The following is a 16,859-nucleotide window of genomic DNA, read 5'->3' as shown; positions in this document are numbered from 1 at the left end:
CTGGAGGTTACATCATTCTGCAAGGTCCTACCAAGGCTGCAAAGGAGCCTGAAAATCTACTGCTACTAAAAAATTCCACCATAAACTAGAGAGTGGGAGAAAGGAAGGATGGAAATGGGTATGTTAAAGCTAGACCTGTGAGCCAGGCTGTCAGAAAAGATATGCAACTCTGAATCATGGGGGAAGTTTTGGCTGCTAGTCTCTCATTTCTTCAAAAAATAAGGAGGGGATGACTTTTTCTAAATACTATTTGGTGATTACCTGCTTTGATCTTCTGCAAATACCAGTATCTTTTATATGTGTTTATATCTCTTTTGAGGAAACTCATTCATTCAACAAATATCTACTCAGACTTACCACGTGTCAAGAACTGTTCTGAACCCTGGGAACACAATGAACAAAACAGATGAAAATCTCTGCCCACTGGAGCTGACATACTAATGAGGAAATTATCACCGATGGTGGTAATTATTGTGGTTATTATTCTCCTTATCTCACCCCTCCCCCTTTGTTGTAAACTGGCACATTATTTGCCTTATTTTCCTCTGACCAAATGCAACATATTATCTGGTAAAGACTTGTTTCTTAAACGTTTATGTTGAACTGATGAATGGCTAGAATAGTAGACTACTTTCATAAGGCATATAATGGCTTTAGTGAAGGTTTCTCTTTTGTCTACAGGCAAAATTAATACCTCCTTCCCTTTACAGTCTCAAGCTTTTATTTCAGCTGCTCTCCTAGTCCAGCTATAGCAAGATTTGGTTGAGTTGATGCCTTTGTCTTCACCATATTGGCAGTAGCTTCTGATGAAGAAGCTAATTGAAGTACCACTGCATTCACTAGCACTAAGAAGACTCTCAAATATATTTATTCAGTTCCATAGGAGAGCAAAATTTGCCATCCCCAAATGAGTCTCTTTTGTGTGCGGATTATTTCAAGCTGAAAACAATCAAGGCTCAAAAGACTAAGGAAGAACCTTTGATCTTCCTGCTAACTGCCTGAAAGAATTTAGACAGAGGACCTGTTCCAGGAGGGGAGATATCATCATAGATGTGTCAACTAAAAAAAAAAATGTGCAACCTAAAAGTTGAGAATTATGTTTTATTTAGCAGACTTGCTGAAGACTTAAGCCCGGGAGACAGTCTCTCAGATAGCTCTGAGGAACTGCTCCGAAGAGGCAAGGGAGGAGCCAGGATATATAGAAGTCTTTGCAAAAAAAACCCCAAGTAGTCAGAACATCAAAAGATTAGTGTTAATTAAAGAAAAACCAGACGTCTCAAGTTAATGAATTTAGCACTTTTCTGTGTATGGGAAGATGCAAGAGTTTGGGCTCACTGAAATCATTCCTTTGCTATGCACCTTAACTATGTAGGGCCAGTATCCTCTTTTCTCCATCCTGAATCTCCTCAGGGTGTACCTTTGCGGGCGAAGGGTGCAGCTGCAGTTGCAGCTGGCTTGATGGCCACAACATCCTTTGTTTACTGATTGTGGCAGGCGACATTCTTTGTCCACAGATAACTATCGTATAATATGAACAAGGTGTGGTAGACAGGGAGGAACCTAGCAAAGTCTGTTTGTTAAAATTCATCTCTGTGTCCTATTGTTTCTGTATGGTCCAGCAAACATTTGTTAACCAAATGATTGCGCTTTTTCATCTTCCTGTGAATTGCCTTCCTTCCCTTTGAAGTCCCAGATCTTTACCTCCATCTCCTTAGTCCAGGATGACATATATATCTCATTTTACCTGACTGTTTTTTGGAATCTCTCATGCTCTGATTCCCTGTACATATGTAACTAAATTTGATTTTTTTTCTGTTAATCTGTCTCATGTCAATTTAATTCTTAGACCAGGAAGAAGAACCTAGAAGGGTAGAGGAAAATTTTATTTTCCTTCCCCAACAGTTCAATTCAAGGTTGATTTTTCATTATACTTAATTACTAGGTAATTTATCCATCCACAGAGTAGAAACTACAGCTAGGATATGAAGTAAGACCCTGGGCTCAAGCCGCAGCCACATAGTTGATTCAGGATGTGACCATAAGCAACTTGCATTCCCTCCTGAGGTTTCCATGCCTGCCAAACTATGAGTGCTAATTAATACATTCTTAATATTCCTTTCAGCCTTAGAATTCTAAGCACTAAACAGACGTAAGCTAGTAAAATATGGCACTCTTAAGTAGGGAGAGTGTGAGGGGTAGAGTGAAAGACAGGAAGAAATATGAATATCTATAATTTTAAAGACTGGGCATAAGGTAAAACCCAAAGTTCATATCATTTTTTGTTGTTGTTGTGGACCAGATTGGGAGATCATTTTGAAGTGCCTGCATGCACCTATTCGTTAGGCAGCTGGATGGACAGGTCTAGAAATGTGGCCATCCAAGCTGGACCTCAGAGGCTGGAAATCAGAGTGGTTATAACAACAGCTTATGAGTTGCCCAGGCCTGGGTTCAAACCTGGCTTTAACCTTTACTAGATATGAGAACCTAGACAAGAACTTTAATCTTACCGTATCATAGTTTCCACATCTGAAAATAGTAATCAGAACTTACTGCTCCTGGGGTTTGAGGAATGGATTACATGAGACAATGTATACGGCAACTAGCAAAGGGCCAGGCAGCAATCATGATAAGTGCCATTATTATCATATACATGTGAAAGTCATCGGTCATCACAATACAGATGGGGGGCGTTGCCAAGGGAATGGTGCTGGAAAGCTAAAGAGAATCAAAGACAAAAGCTCAGGGACTCCAGTACCAGAGAAACATACAGAGAAGGAATAGGCAAAGCCATGGAGACAGAGTAGCCAGAGCAGCCAGAATGCCAGGGGAGAATCAGGAGAGGGTAGTGAGCTGGAGGCTCATAGGAAAAGTGTTTCAACAAGCAGGAGAATGAATCAGCTGCATCCCCCTTTCAGTAATGGAGGACAGGTGATAAAATTTAACCCTTAGATTTGGCAAGCGGAAGTGACCTGGAGAACGGGAGTTTGAAGAGCTCTGTGAAAATTGAGGAAATACACAAGGATATCAGTTAGCACTCTTAAGACTATGAAAGCTTAATCATAAAAATGGATGCATAATCTTAATATAGAATATAATCTAGATTAAAATCAAGAAGAGCCTAATTAAAAGTATGAGCACATCTAAACACATAATTTGGCTCAAGCTAAAAATCTAAGAATCTTCTTGCTTTATTTTCACTTATCTTAAAATTAAGTCCATTAAAAACTCCTTTTGACTCTGTTTCAAAAATAAGTGCAAATTCCTCTACTTCTCTATCTCCTTTGGCTGCCATCCTAACTGAAAGCACCACTCTCTACTCTGTGCCACCTCCACCTCAACAGCCTTCTGCCTCCTTTCTTTCTTCTGTAGAATCCATTCTCCTGAACGCTGCCATGGTGCTATTTTTAAAACAAGAATCAGATCATACCAATACATTGTTTTACATTTTCCAGAGACTAACCATTGTACTTAGACTGAAATCCATACAAAGGGGTCTGTGCAGGGTCAGTAGGGTCCAGCGTGGCCCCACCAGAGACTACCTCTCTAACTTCACTGCATCTTTGCTTTCTACACTTAAGCCACATTGATCTTTTTGTTTCTTATACATGTCAAACAATTTTGTATTTTTTTAAGAGGGTGCCCCAAACGACATAGCTTCAGGACTAGTTAAACTTAGATCCACCTCTGCTCAGCTCCCTGTCACCATCACATCAGCCTGTTCTTTAACTGAGCTTACTGTATGCGCCAAGCACCATTCTAAGAATTCAACATGGACTTTTTAATTTAATCTTCACCACAACTCCATGAGATCAATAATATCATGATCCTGATTTTTACACATTAGGAAAAAGAGTCTTAAAGAGGTTGAAGAATTGAAAAGGTCCATACAGCTAGAAAAGAGGACATGGGATATTCAACCCCAGGCAGCTTGGGGTGGAAGAAGGAGGGAGGAGGAAAAGAGGAAGAGAGAGGCAGAGAGAGGCAGAGAGAGAGAGAGAGAGACAGAGAGAGAGAGACAGAGAGAGATGAGGCTGCAGATGACAGCTTAAAGAAAAGGGAGGCAAATGTTATTGGAAGCTAGAGAAAAGGAGACCTTTATTATACAGTGGCAGAATGTCCCTCATTCTCAGCTCTCCAAATGACAGATGAGTCTAAAATTAAGAAATGGCTTCCCAACAGAGATCAAATTCAGGACCCTATCAGAAATACATCATCTAAAGATGAGACCAAGGGAGTGACTGTAAATTCCTTCCTTAAGGCTTAAGAAAGGTTTGAGGTGCTGTTTCAAACAGACCAAAGTTCCCGTAAGGAAGGATCTTAATGGTGTGTCTCAAAGATCCTCTCCTCACTGCACTTCTAAGAATTTTAAGAGCATCGTCCTATAACAGTCTTACAAAAAGCCCAGTACAGAAGGGCTTATCTCAGTGAGATTTGTAGGTGTGGTTTTTGTCTAATGGAGGGAAACAATATTCAGAGGAGACCTACAAAGTTTTAAAGAAATTGTACTGGTGAATACACAGCTTAAACTAAAAGAGACAGAGGACATTTACAAAATTAAAAGAGGCCTTTGTACCCACAAATAACTATGTGTTGGAAGTAGGCTAGAAAATTACTCTGTTGCATGCATAGGCTATTTATTATGAAAAGGGAATGATGACTCAGATGGCAAAACCAAGACCCAGAGTGCAGAGCCAAGAGCCACAGTAAATCATTCCCAGGAAGTAAGACTGAATCCTAATCAAGAAATGGGTAGTATATGCCCAGCTAAATTTCAAAGTTGCTTTGGAATGGCAACCCTTGGGTTTCTCCCATTTTCTCCTATTAAAAAGCAGTTTAGAGCATTTCTAAGCCTATTTCACTATTGTATGTTGGGTGTGTGGGGAGCAGAGAACTTGTCTTTTCAGTTCACAGGTTTTTTAGGTAAAGAGGAATTGCATTCAAGGAGCTGTACACAGGGAACTGCACACAGAAGCCTCATCTTCACCTGCACCACATTTATATGACAGGATTTACATGATTTGACCTGATGCTATAAAGGGCTGATAGTTGAGGGTCTTTCAGGAAGTAAAGAATATTTTTCATGTGAGAGTGATACAACTGTTGTGGCCAGAGGGTGGACATACTTTCCAAAGATGCCACATCTATCCCACATGCTCTTCCTACAACGCAACACTGACACTCCTTCAGATCTGTGTAACTACCTCAACAAAGAGTATGTGGCACAGTGACACTGCATGGATTTTGAAGCTAAGTCAAAAAAGGTGATTGGCTCCTACCTGGCTCTCTTTCTTTCTTGGACACATGACTTGGGAGCTGATATATAAGAAGTATGAAATTGCCAGTGCTGGAGAGCCTTCATGTAGAAGGCACTTACAGACAGAGCTACCAAGGACCCCCAGCTATAGTCACCCCCAGCTATTTGAGTCTTCCTAGCATCAACTGCCAGACATGTGAGTAAGAGATCCTTCACGTGATTTCAGCTCCCAGCCTTCAAGCTGCCCCAGCTGACACCAAGTAGAGCAAACATGAGCACTGTACATATTGTATATTTGTGAGCAAAGCAGATGTTAAACCAGTAAATTGTGAGGTGGTTTTTATGCAGCCATGGTAATTGGAACAATACTCCTGCCTCCAAACAGATCCTGTCACACTGTAACTAGGAAAATTATTTCTAGAATATTAAGTGAGGTACCTACATTACAAAGATATCTCCAGGCATCCAAAGTTCTGCTGCTCCAGTCTTGACTCCTGAATGCCATTGGGATCCAATGACCCTCTTTTCAGCAATCGCCCAGCCACACTCACTCCAGAATTTCTCCCACTTTGTCCCCTTCAGAACTAATTACCACAACCCTGGACGTGAAAGGTAATTTCTATCCTGATGGTATAACCAACCACCTAATCTTCACTATTCATTCAATTTTTTATTCCAGTTTCAGAAGACAGTTTAAATATGCTCTTATGAAAGCACACCAGAGTCCAGACAGATTCTCTACTGCTATACCTCCAAATTTAAATATCACTGCTTCAGCTACTAAAGCTCCATTGACTCTTCAGAGGAGAACATTGCTCTCCCCAATGCCAATCACTCTTCCATCAATGCTCCATTAGTGCTACTTAATCCATCCTCTACTAATCTTGGAGGACCCCATTCCTCCTGGACCCGCTGGCATTCAGCCAGTTTAGGGACAAAACCACTTATGGCTCCACCTGCCTTCACCTCCAAAATTTTAGAAAGAACAATCTATGCATGTTTCCACTTCATTGTTCCCTCTTTACTGCTCAAAGTGGAAGACAGTTCAAAGGGCACAGCTGGTAGAGAGGTGAGGTCTAGTCTAGGCTGGCTGGATAGCCACCCAAACACAGCCTCAGGGAATACATTATTTCTTGAAGACATCACGATTTGAAGTTTGGACCTTTACACATCCAAAAATCATATCTTTCCAGAACTAGAGTTGATATGACCCATAAGTAGACTCATGATGATCAAACTAACTCTGATATATAAACATGTTTTCCAATATCAATTTATAATTAGAATTCATACCTGCTTTCTGTGGACAAGAATACTTATGCCCACCAGATTTACTATTGCTTTTTGCTTTTTCCCTCAATTGACAACTGAAGTCAAATTTTTATATTCTTTTCTATCAATCTTAAGACATACCTTTTTTTTTTTCAGTTATAACCGCTCCAAAATCAGAATGCTTCTTACAGCTGACTGTGTTTTACAATTACTGTCAGCCAGGTGGCAGTCATGACATAGTGCATTTAAAACTTTCTGTTGATTTGGCAGTTTCTCAAAAAGTTACAGAGAGTTACCATTTGGCCTAGAAATTCCACTTCTAGGTATTAAACCCAAGAGAATTGAAAACATGTGTCTACACAATAACTTGTACATGAATGTTCATAGCAACACTATTCATACTAGTCAAAAAACTGAAAATAACTACTAATGCATAGATAAACAAATTGTGGTATATCCATACAATGGAATATGATTCAACTAATGCATAGATAAACTAATGTATAGCTTAAAAAACTGTGGTATATCCATACAATGGAATATGATTCAGCCATAAAAAGGAAAGAGGGTATAGATTCATGCAACAACATAGATGAATATTGAAAACATTATGCCAAATGAAAGAAGCCAGATATAGAAGACCATATATTATATGATCTCACTTATATGAAATGTCAAGACCAGGTAAATCCATAGAGACATAAAGAAAGCTGCTATGGTTGGGAAAAGCAGGTACTGGGAAGTGACCACTAATGGTACTGGGATTTCTTCTTGGGGTATTGAAAATATTCTGGGATTAGATGGTGATGGAATCTCTTGCAGGTTGGCACAATGTTGTGAATATACTAAAATCCACTGAATTGTATACTTTAAAAGGGTAAATATGACCACATGTGAATTATATCATAATAAAAGGGGGGGTAAACAACAAAAAAGTCACAAAATCTATGTCAAAAATGGGAAAAAACAAAGCAAAAAAACTTCTTGGTAAGATTAAGAAAGTGCTATCAACAAAGTGTCTGGGATTCAGTGACACACACTATGTGAGGAACACTGTTTGCCAGGCACTAGTAAGGCCACTGAATGAAATGGATATTTAAATGACAAAGGGAAAAATTTTTCTTGCTTAAAAATCAAAGGAGGGCCCTGAACCAAGATGGCAGAGCAGAAGGACATGCTCTCACTCCCTCTTGTGAGAACACCAGAATCACAACTAGCTGCTGGACAATCATCGACAGGAGTACACTGGAATTCACCAAAAAAGATACCCCACATCCAAAGACAAAGGAGAAGCCACAGTGAGATGGTAGGAGGGGCGCAATCACAGTAAAATCAAATCCCATAACTGCTGGGTGGGTGACTCACAGACTGGAGAAAACTTATACCACAGAAGTCCACTCACTGGAATGAAGGTCCTGAGCCCCATGTCAGGCTTCCCAACCTGGGGGTCCGGCAATGGGGAGAGGAATTCCTAGAGAATCAGACTTTAAAGGCTAGTGGGATTTGATTGCAGGACTTCGACAGGACTGGGGGAAACAGAGACTCCAATCTTGGAGGGCACACACAAAGTAGTGTGCGCATTGGGACCCAGGGGAAGGAGCAGTGACCCAGGGGAGACTGAACCAGACCTACCTGCTAGTGTTGGAGGGTCTCCTGCAGAGGTGGGGGGTGGCTGTGGCTCACCGTGAGGACAAGGACACTGGCAGCACAAGTTCCGGGAAGTATTCCTTGGCGTGAACCCTCCCACAGTCCACCAGTAGCCCCATCAAAGAGCCCAGGTAGGCTCCAGTGTTGGGTTGCCTCGGGCCAAACAACCAACAGGGAGGGAACCCAGCCCCACCCATCAGCAGTCAAGTGGATTAAAGTTTTACTGAGCTCTGCCCACCAGAGCACCAGTCAGCTCTACCCACCACCAGTCCCTCCCATCAGGAAACTTGATAGCCTCATCCACCAGAGGGCAGACAGCAGAAGCAAGAAGAACTCCAATCCTGCAGCCTGTGGAACAAAAACCACATTCACAGAAAGATAGACAAGATGAAAAGGCAGAGGGCTATGTACCAGATGAAGGAACAAGATAAAACCCCAGAAAAACAACTAAATGAAGTAGAGATAAGCAACCTTCCAGAAAAAGAATTCAGAATAATGATAGTGAAGATGATCCAGGACCTCGGAAAAAGAATGGAGGCAAAGATCGAGAAGATGCAAGAAATATTTAACAAAGACCTAGAAGAATTAAAGAACAAACAGAGATGAACAATACAATAATTGAAATGAAAACTACACTAGATGGAATCAATAGCAGAACAACTGAGGCAGAAGAACGGATAAGTGACCTGGAAGACAGAACAGTGGAATTCACCGCTGCAGAACAGAATAAAGAAAAAAGAATGAAAAGAAATGAAGACAGCCTAAGAGACCTCTGGGACAACATTAAACACAACAACATTCGCATTATATGGGTCCCAGAAGGAGAAGAGAGAGAGAAAGGACCAGAGAAAATATTTGAAGAGATTATAGTCGAAAACTTCCTTAACATGGCAAAGGAAATAGCCATCCAAGTCCAGGAAGCGCAGAGAGTCCCATACAGGATAAACCCAAGGAGAAACATGCCAAGACACATAGTAATCAAATTGGCAAAAATTAAAAACAAAGAAAAATTATTGAAAGCGGCAAGGGAAAAACGACAAATAACATACAAGGGAACTCCCATAAGGTTAACAGCTGATTTCTCAGCAGAAACTCTACAAGCCAGAAGGGAGTGGCATGATATACTTAAAGTGATGACAGGGAAGAACCTACAACCAAGATTACTCTACCCGGCAAGGATCTCATTCAGATTCAATGGAGTAATCAAAAGCTTTACAGACAAGCAAAAGCTAAGAGAATTCAGCACCACCAAACCAGCTCTACAACAAATGCTAAAGGAACTTCTCTAAGTGGGAAACACAAGAGAAGAAAAGGACCTACAAAAACAAACCCATAACAATTAAGAAAATGGTAATAGGAACATACATATTGATAATTACCTTAAACGTGAATGGATTAGATGCTCCAACCAAAAGACACTGGCTTGCTAAATGGATACAAAAACAAGACCCATCTATATGCTGTCTACAGGAGACCCACTTCAGACCTAGGGACACATACACACTGAAAGTGAGGGGATGGAAAAAGATATTCCATGCAAATGGAAATCAAAAGAAAGCTGGAGTAGCAATTCTCATATGAGACAAAATAGACATTAAAACAAAGACTATTACAAGAGACAAAGAAGGACATTACATAATGATCAAGGGATCAATCCAAGAAGAAAACATAACAATTATAAATATTTATGCACCCAATATAGGAGCACCTCAATACATAAGGCAAATACAAACAGCCATAAAAGGGGAAATTGACAGTAACACATCACAGTAGGGGACTTTAACACCTCACTTTCACCAACGAACAGACCATCCAAAATGAAAATAAAAAAGGAAACAGAAGCTTTACATGACACAATAGACCAGATAGATTTAATTGATATTTATAGGACATTCCATCCAAAAACAGCAGATTACACTTTCTTATCAAGTGCGCACAGAACATTCTCCAGGATAGATCACATCTTGGGTCACAAATCAAGCCTCAGTAAGTTTAAGAAAATTGAAATCATATCAAGCATCTTTTCTGACCACAATGCTATGAGATTAGAAATCAATTACAGGGAAAAAAACGTAAAAAACACAAACACATGGTGGCTAAACAATACGTTACTAAATAACCAAGAGTTCACTGAAGAAATCAAAGAGGAAATCAAAAAATACCTAGAGACAAATGACAATGAAAACACGACGATCCAAAACTTATGGGATGCAGCAAAAGCAGTTCTAAGAGGGAAGTTTATAGCTATACAAGCCTACCTCAAGAAACAAGAAAAATCTCAAATAAACAATCTAATCTTACGCCTAAAGGAACTAGAGAAAGAAGAACAAACAAAAGCCAAAGTTATCAGAAGGAAAGAAATCATAAAGATGAGAGCAGAAATAAATGAAATAGAAACAAAGAAAACAGTAAAAAAGATCAATAAAACGAAAAGCTGGTTCTTTGAGAAGATAAACAAAATTGATAAATCATTAGCCAGACTCATCAAGAAAAAGAGGGAGAGGACTCAAATCATTAAAATTAGAAATGAAAAAGGAGAAGTTACAACAGACACCGCAGAAATACAAAGCATCCTAAGAGACTACTACAAGCAACTCTATGCCAAAAAAATGGACAACCTGGAAGAAATGGACAAATTCTTAGAAAGGTATAGCCTTCCAAAACTGAACCAGGAAGAAATAGAAAATATGAACAGACCCATCACAAGTAATGAAATTGAAACTGTGATTAATAATCTTCCAACAGGGTTTCCCTGATGGCACAGTGGTTGAGAATCTGCCTGCCAATGCAGGGGACACGGGTTCGAGCCCTGGTCTGGGAAGATCCCACATGCCACGGAGCAACTGGGCCCGTGAGCCACAACTACTGAGCCTGCACGTCTGGAGCCTGTGCTCCGCAACAAGAGAGGCCGCGACAGTGAGAGGCCCGCACACCGCGATGAAGAGTGGCCCCCACTCGCCACAACTAGAGAAAGCCCTCGCACAGAAACGAAGACCCAACACAGCCAAAAATAAATAAATAAATAAATTTATTTAAAAAAAAAAAAATCTTCCAACAAACAAAAGTCCAGGACCAGATGGCTTCACAGGTGAGTTCTATCAAACATTTAGAGAAGAGCTAACACCCATCCTTCTCAAACTCTTCCAAAAAATTGCAGAGGAAGGAACACTCCCAAACTCATTCTATGAGACCACCATCACCCTGATACCAAAACCAGACAAAGACACTACAAAAAAAGAAAATTACAGACCAATATCACTGATGAATATAGATGCAAAAATCCTCAACAAAATACTAGCAAACAGTATCCAACAACACATTAAAAGGATCATAAACCATGATCAAGTGGGATTTATCCCAGGGATGCAAGAATTCTTCAATATATGCAAATTAATCAATGTGATAAACCATATTAACAAATTGAAGAAGAAAAACCATATGATCATCTCAGTAGATGCAGAAAAAGCTTTTGACAAAATTTAACACCCATTTATGATAAAAACTTGCCAGAAAGTGGGCATAGAGGGAACCTACCTCAACATAATAAAGGCCATATATGACAAACCCACAGCAAACATCATTCTCAATGGCGAAACACTGAAAGCATTTCCTCTAAGATCAGGAACAAGACAAGGATGTCCACTCTCACCACTATTATTCAACATAGTTTTGGAAGTTTTAGCCATGGCAATCAGAGAAGAAAAAGAAATAAAAGGAATACAAATTGGAAAAGAAGAAGTTAAACTGTCACTGTTTGCAGATGATATGACACTATGCATAGACAATCCTAAAGATGCCACCAGAAAACTACTAGAGCTAATCAATGAATTTGGTAAAGTTGCAGGATACAAAATTAATGCACAGAAATCTCTTGCATTCCTATACACTAACAATGAAAGATCAGAAAGAGAAATTAAGGAAACACTCCCATTTACCACTGCAACAAAACGAATAAAATACCTAGGAATAAACCTACGTAGGGAGACAAAAGACCTGTATGCAGAAAACTATAAGACACTGATGAACGCAATTAAAGATGATACCAACATATGGAGAGATATACCATGTTCTTGGATTGGAAGAATCAATATTGTGAAAATGACTATACTACCCAAAGCAATCTACAGAGTCAATGCAATCCCTATCAAATTACCAATGGCATTTTTTAGGGAACTAGAACAAAAAATCTTAAAATTTGTATGGAGACACAAAAGACCCCGAATAGCCAAAGCAGTCTTAAGGGGAAAAAAACGGAGCTGGAGGAATCAGACTCCCTGACTTCAGACTATACTACAAAGCTACAGTAATCAAGACAATATGGTACTGGCACAAAAACAGAAACATAGATCAATGGAACAAGATAGAAAGCCCAGAGATAAACCCACGCACCTATGGTCAACTAATCTATGACAAAGGAGGCAAGGATATACAATGGAGAAAAGACAGTCTCTTCAAGAAGTGGTGCTGGGAAAACCGGACAGGTACATGTAAAAGAATGAAATTAGAACACTCCCTAACACAATACACAAAAATAAACCCAAAATGGATTAGAGACCTAAATGTCTAAGACTGGACACTATAAAACTCTTAGAGGAAAACATAGGAAGAACACTCTTTGACATAAACCACAGCAAGATCTTTTTTGATCCACCTCCTAGAGTAATGGAAATAAAAACAAAAATAAACAAATGGGACCTAATGAAACTTCAAAGCTTTTGCACAGCAAAGGAAACCATAAACAAGACAAAAAGACAACCCTCAGCATGGGAGAAAATATATGCAAATAAATCAACGGACAAAGGATTAATCTCCAAAATATATAAACAGCTCATGCAGCTCAATATTAAAAAAACAAAGAACCCAATCCAAAAATGGGCAGAAGACCTAAATAGACATTTCTCCAAAGAAGACATACAGATGGCCAAGAAGCACATGAAAAGATGCTCAACATCACTAATTATCAGAGAAATGCAAATCAAAACTACAATGAGGTATCACCTCACACCAGTTAGAATGGGCATCATCAGAAAATCTACAAACAACAAATGCTGGAGAGGGTGTGGAGAAAAGGGAACTCTCTTGCACTGTTGGTGGGAATGTAAATTGATACAGCCACTATGGAGAACAATATGGAGGTTCCTTAAAAAACTAAAAATAGAATTACCATATGATCCAGCAATCCCACTACTGGGCATATACCCTGAGAAAACCATAATTCAAAAACACACATGCACCCCAATGTTCACTGTAGCATTATTTACAATAGCCAGGTAATGGAAGCAACCTACATGCCCATTGACAGACGAATGGATAAAGAAGATTTGGTACATATATACAATGGAATATTACTCAGCCATAAAAAGGAACGAAATTGGTCACTTGTTGAGACGTGGATGGATCCAGAGACTGTCATACAGAGTGAAGTAAGTCAGAAAGAGAAAAACAAATATCGTATATTAACGCATATATGTGGAACCTAGAAAAATGGTACAGATGAACTGGTTTGAAGGGCAGAAATTGAGACACAGATGTAGAGAACAAACGCATGGACACCAAGGGGGGAAAGCAGCAGTGGGGTGGGGGTGGGGGTGTGATGAATTGGGTGATTGGGATTGACATGTATACACTGATGTGTATAAAATTGATGACTAATAAGAACCTGCTGTATAAAAAAAAATTAAATAAAATTCAAAAATTAAAAAAAAAAATGACCAAGGGCTTCAACGTATCACAGATGGAGGTATTCATCTGCCTTCATTTCTACAGTAGGGGTCAGTGAATTATTATTAGTAGTAGTATTAGTATTTGGCCCATAAGCCAAATCTGACCCCCTCTGCCACTTGTTTTTATATGAAGTACAGATTAAATATTTAGTTTTACATTTTTAAATGGTTATAAAATAACAAGAAAATTAATATTCTGTTACAAATCAAAATTATATGAAATTCGAATTTGTGTTCCTAAATAGAGCTTTGCTGGAACACAGCCATGCCCATTTTGCAAGACAATGGTAGAGATGAGTAGCTGTGGCAGAGACCGTATGGTCCACAAAGCCTAAAATATGATATGGCCTTTCAAAGAAAGTTTGCCCTCCTTGATCTAAACCACTGAGATGATAGAAGTCACTGGACAACTGATTTTGCTAATAAGGGCACTCAGGGTCCAGAGCAATGCAGCTCCCACACATCTTGCATCTTTTCCAGCCTGGTATTTCCCTGTTGACTATTCCAGCTTCCTGTAAACACATTAGCCCAATCAGTTGGGCTACAGTGATATTTTCCCCTCCTGTTCAATTAAGATTGTATTGTTTCTACATTTCCTGTTGATTTTAATGGTCAAGCTCTTAGAGGTCTAGGGGTATCTTCCTGCTGCCTGTGTGTATGATCTCTTCCCTTGGGACAGGGGATAGCAGACACAGTCAGTGCTCTCTCATATCTCTCAGACCTTTAGGTGGGCTCCAGATGCCTTCCAACTGCCAGTATCTGCCTCTTGTTGCCTGGGGGGCTTTTTTCAGAAATACAATAGGCTTCTTACCTAAGCTTCTGGCAGGTGAAAAATGCAAAGGAATTAACATCCCTAGGAGTAACCCTCAACCAGTAACTCTTGAAGTTGGCAGATAAATAGCCCAGCTGTCTCATCCCTTGGGCATGTATCTGCATAATTTCCAAGAAGGTCCTTGTGGGATTAAGCTCTAGTCTCCCACTATAGCAGATCACTTAATATTATGTTATAGTTGCTTTTCCTCCCCTATTTTACTTCTCCTGTTCATATCAGTGTTTCCTGAAATTCCCAAATAACCTGCTTAAACTAGAATTCTTGTCTCAGTCTCTGCTTCAAGAGAATCCAAACTAAACACTGGAACTAAAATTACCCCTCCTGTAGCCCTTGAAGTCAAATCACCTGGGGGAAATTGTACTTGGTATAATATACAGAATCCCCAGAAATTTCAACTCTTTCAATAAGGGCCAAGATGAGGACTGACTAGAAGTTTTGTTCTCTTCCCAAGAGAGGTCAAGAATAAACCCTTACACTGAGAATAAAACCAAGCTTTCCCTAGGTCTCTACTTGTTCCATCATTGGAGATGGTTGCCTGTTACCTGAAGTTCAAGTTATATTGCCTCAGTTTAGACCCATATGTCTAGCGGCCTAATGGACATCATCTGGTTGTAGCCCACACTTCACTTTTATATATGTTTTATGTATGTATATATGTTTATGTGTGTATGTACATATACAAGCACAGAGATTATATATGTATATATAAAATCTAACTCAATATTATCTATATCCTCCCCTATTCCAACTCCATCCCCCAAAACAAATAATTTAATAAAAGCCTTGTCTTCTGATATTCCGTATTTCACTCATGGTCTCACCCTCTAACACAGTTTCCAAATTTAGAAATATTCTTAGCCATGCCCTCTCTGGCACGCCCCACACGTAGCTGGTCACCAAGTCCTCCGGTGCTGGGGCCAGAGCACCTGTGCATCACTGATACTCCTAACATCTCCTATCTCCTAACTGACCTTCTGCTACTAGTCTTTCCTATGCCATTTGGCTCTCTGCACTGCTGACAAAATTATCTTCCAGAAAAAACAATCAATTGAATTCTGCCACCTTGCTTTGAAACCTCTTTGACTCCATTTTGCCTACAGAATAAATTTCAAATCTTCTTGTTATGTCCCTAAGGCCCTTACCAATTGGCCCAGCCTCCCTAGAAGTTAGCTATTTCTCACACATATATGAGTGATTATTTTTCAGATGGATACAGATGCTGTTGAGATGAAGAAAATAAAAAACTCATTTCAAAGTTTTACCGAATTCATACTAGTTTTATTCATGTATTTTTCAATCAATGGAACACAAAAATGTATAGCTATTATCATGTGGAGCTGCAATTTTCTGACGTTTAAAAAAAATTCTCATACTTAAAAAGTTGAGAGTCAACTAGATTTATGTTTCTTTAAGTACTTTTCCAACTTTCAGCACTTATTCACGCTAAGTAACTTTTAAAAGGCAGGGGCATTCCAAGGATGTAGACTTTGAGAACAACGGTATCTATGGACTGAACAATAAATTTGGTCTTGTAACAGCGTAAGCATGTATGTATATAGTGTGGGTGACAGTGGGGGGTGAAAAGGAGATTAGTCTAGGGCTTGTATATTGATAAATAGGTCAGGATACTATATTTTCAATAATTCAATTAAAACAAGTCTGGCTCCTTAGGTAGACTTCAATAAGGAAACTGGAGTAAAGCCACCTGAATTATAATACAATTTAGGCTTCCATAATGTCCTGTAATAAGAAGGGAGGATGGAAACAGTTTTCCGCCTCGTGAAGCAACTAGTTCTTCAGCATCACCAGGACACCATCTTGTATTGGACAGTCTCCCATTATAGAATCAGAATGTGGTGACTGGAAGAAGCAGACTCTGGATTCAAATGGATTTGGCTTCAAATCCTGGCAACACTCTTGGTAGCTCTGTGACCTTGAACAAGTCACTTCTCTGAGTCTCAATTTCTTCATCTATAACACAAATAACAGATCCATTGTACAACATTATGACTTTAAATGAAATTAAGTTGTTCTTGTAGGTATTAATGTCTTTTTTTCTTTCCCTGTTACTAAAATTACCATGCTCCCAAATATCTCATATATCTTTAAGGCTTCAAACCCTATGTCTGGA

General features: G+C 39.4%; 1 long non-coding RNA gene across 3 annotated transcripts in view; it reads right to left on the bottom strand.

Annotated features, from left to right (window-relative positions):
- The window catches only part of LOC309631792, a 116,754-nt gene that overhangs the window by 23,710 nt on the left and 76,185 nt on the right, over nt 1–16,859 (bottom strand). Inside the window, exon 4 of one of the 3 annotated variants that reach the window (XR_014246543.1) lies at nt 13,502–16,699. The exons of the other annotated variants lie outside the window; for them this stretch is intronic. This is a non-coding gene — a long non-coding RNA (uncharacterized lncRNA). Of the gene's footprint in view, nt 1–13,501; nt 16,700–16,859 lie in introns of those variants that run through there. 3 annotated transcript variants of the gene reach the window in all.

Source organism: Balaenoptera borealis, assembly GCF_965194805.1.
Source record: "Balaenoptera borealis genome assembly, chromosome: 7".
NCBI classification, from domain to species: Eukaryota; Metazoa; Chordata; class Mammalia; order Artiodactyla; family Balaenopteridae; genus Balaenoptera; species Balaenoptera borealis.
This window is presented reverse-complemented; position numbering and strand designations above follow the sequence as displayed.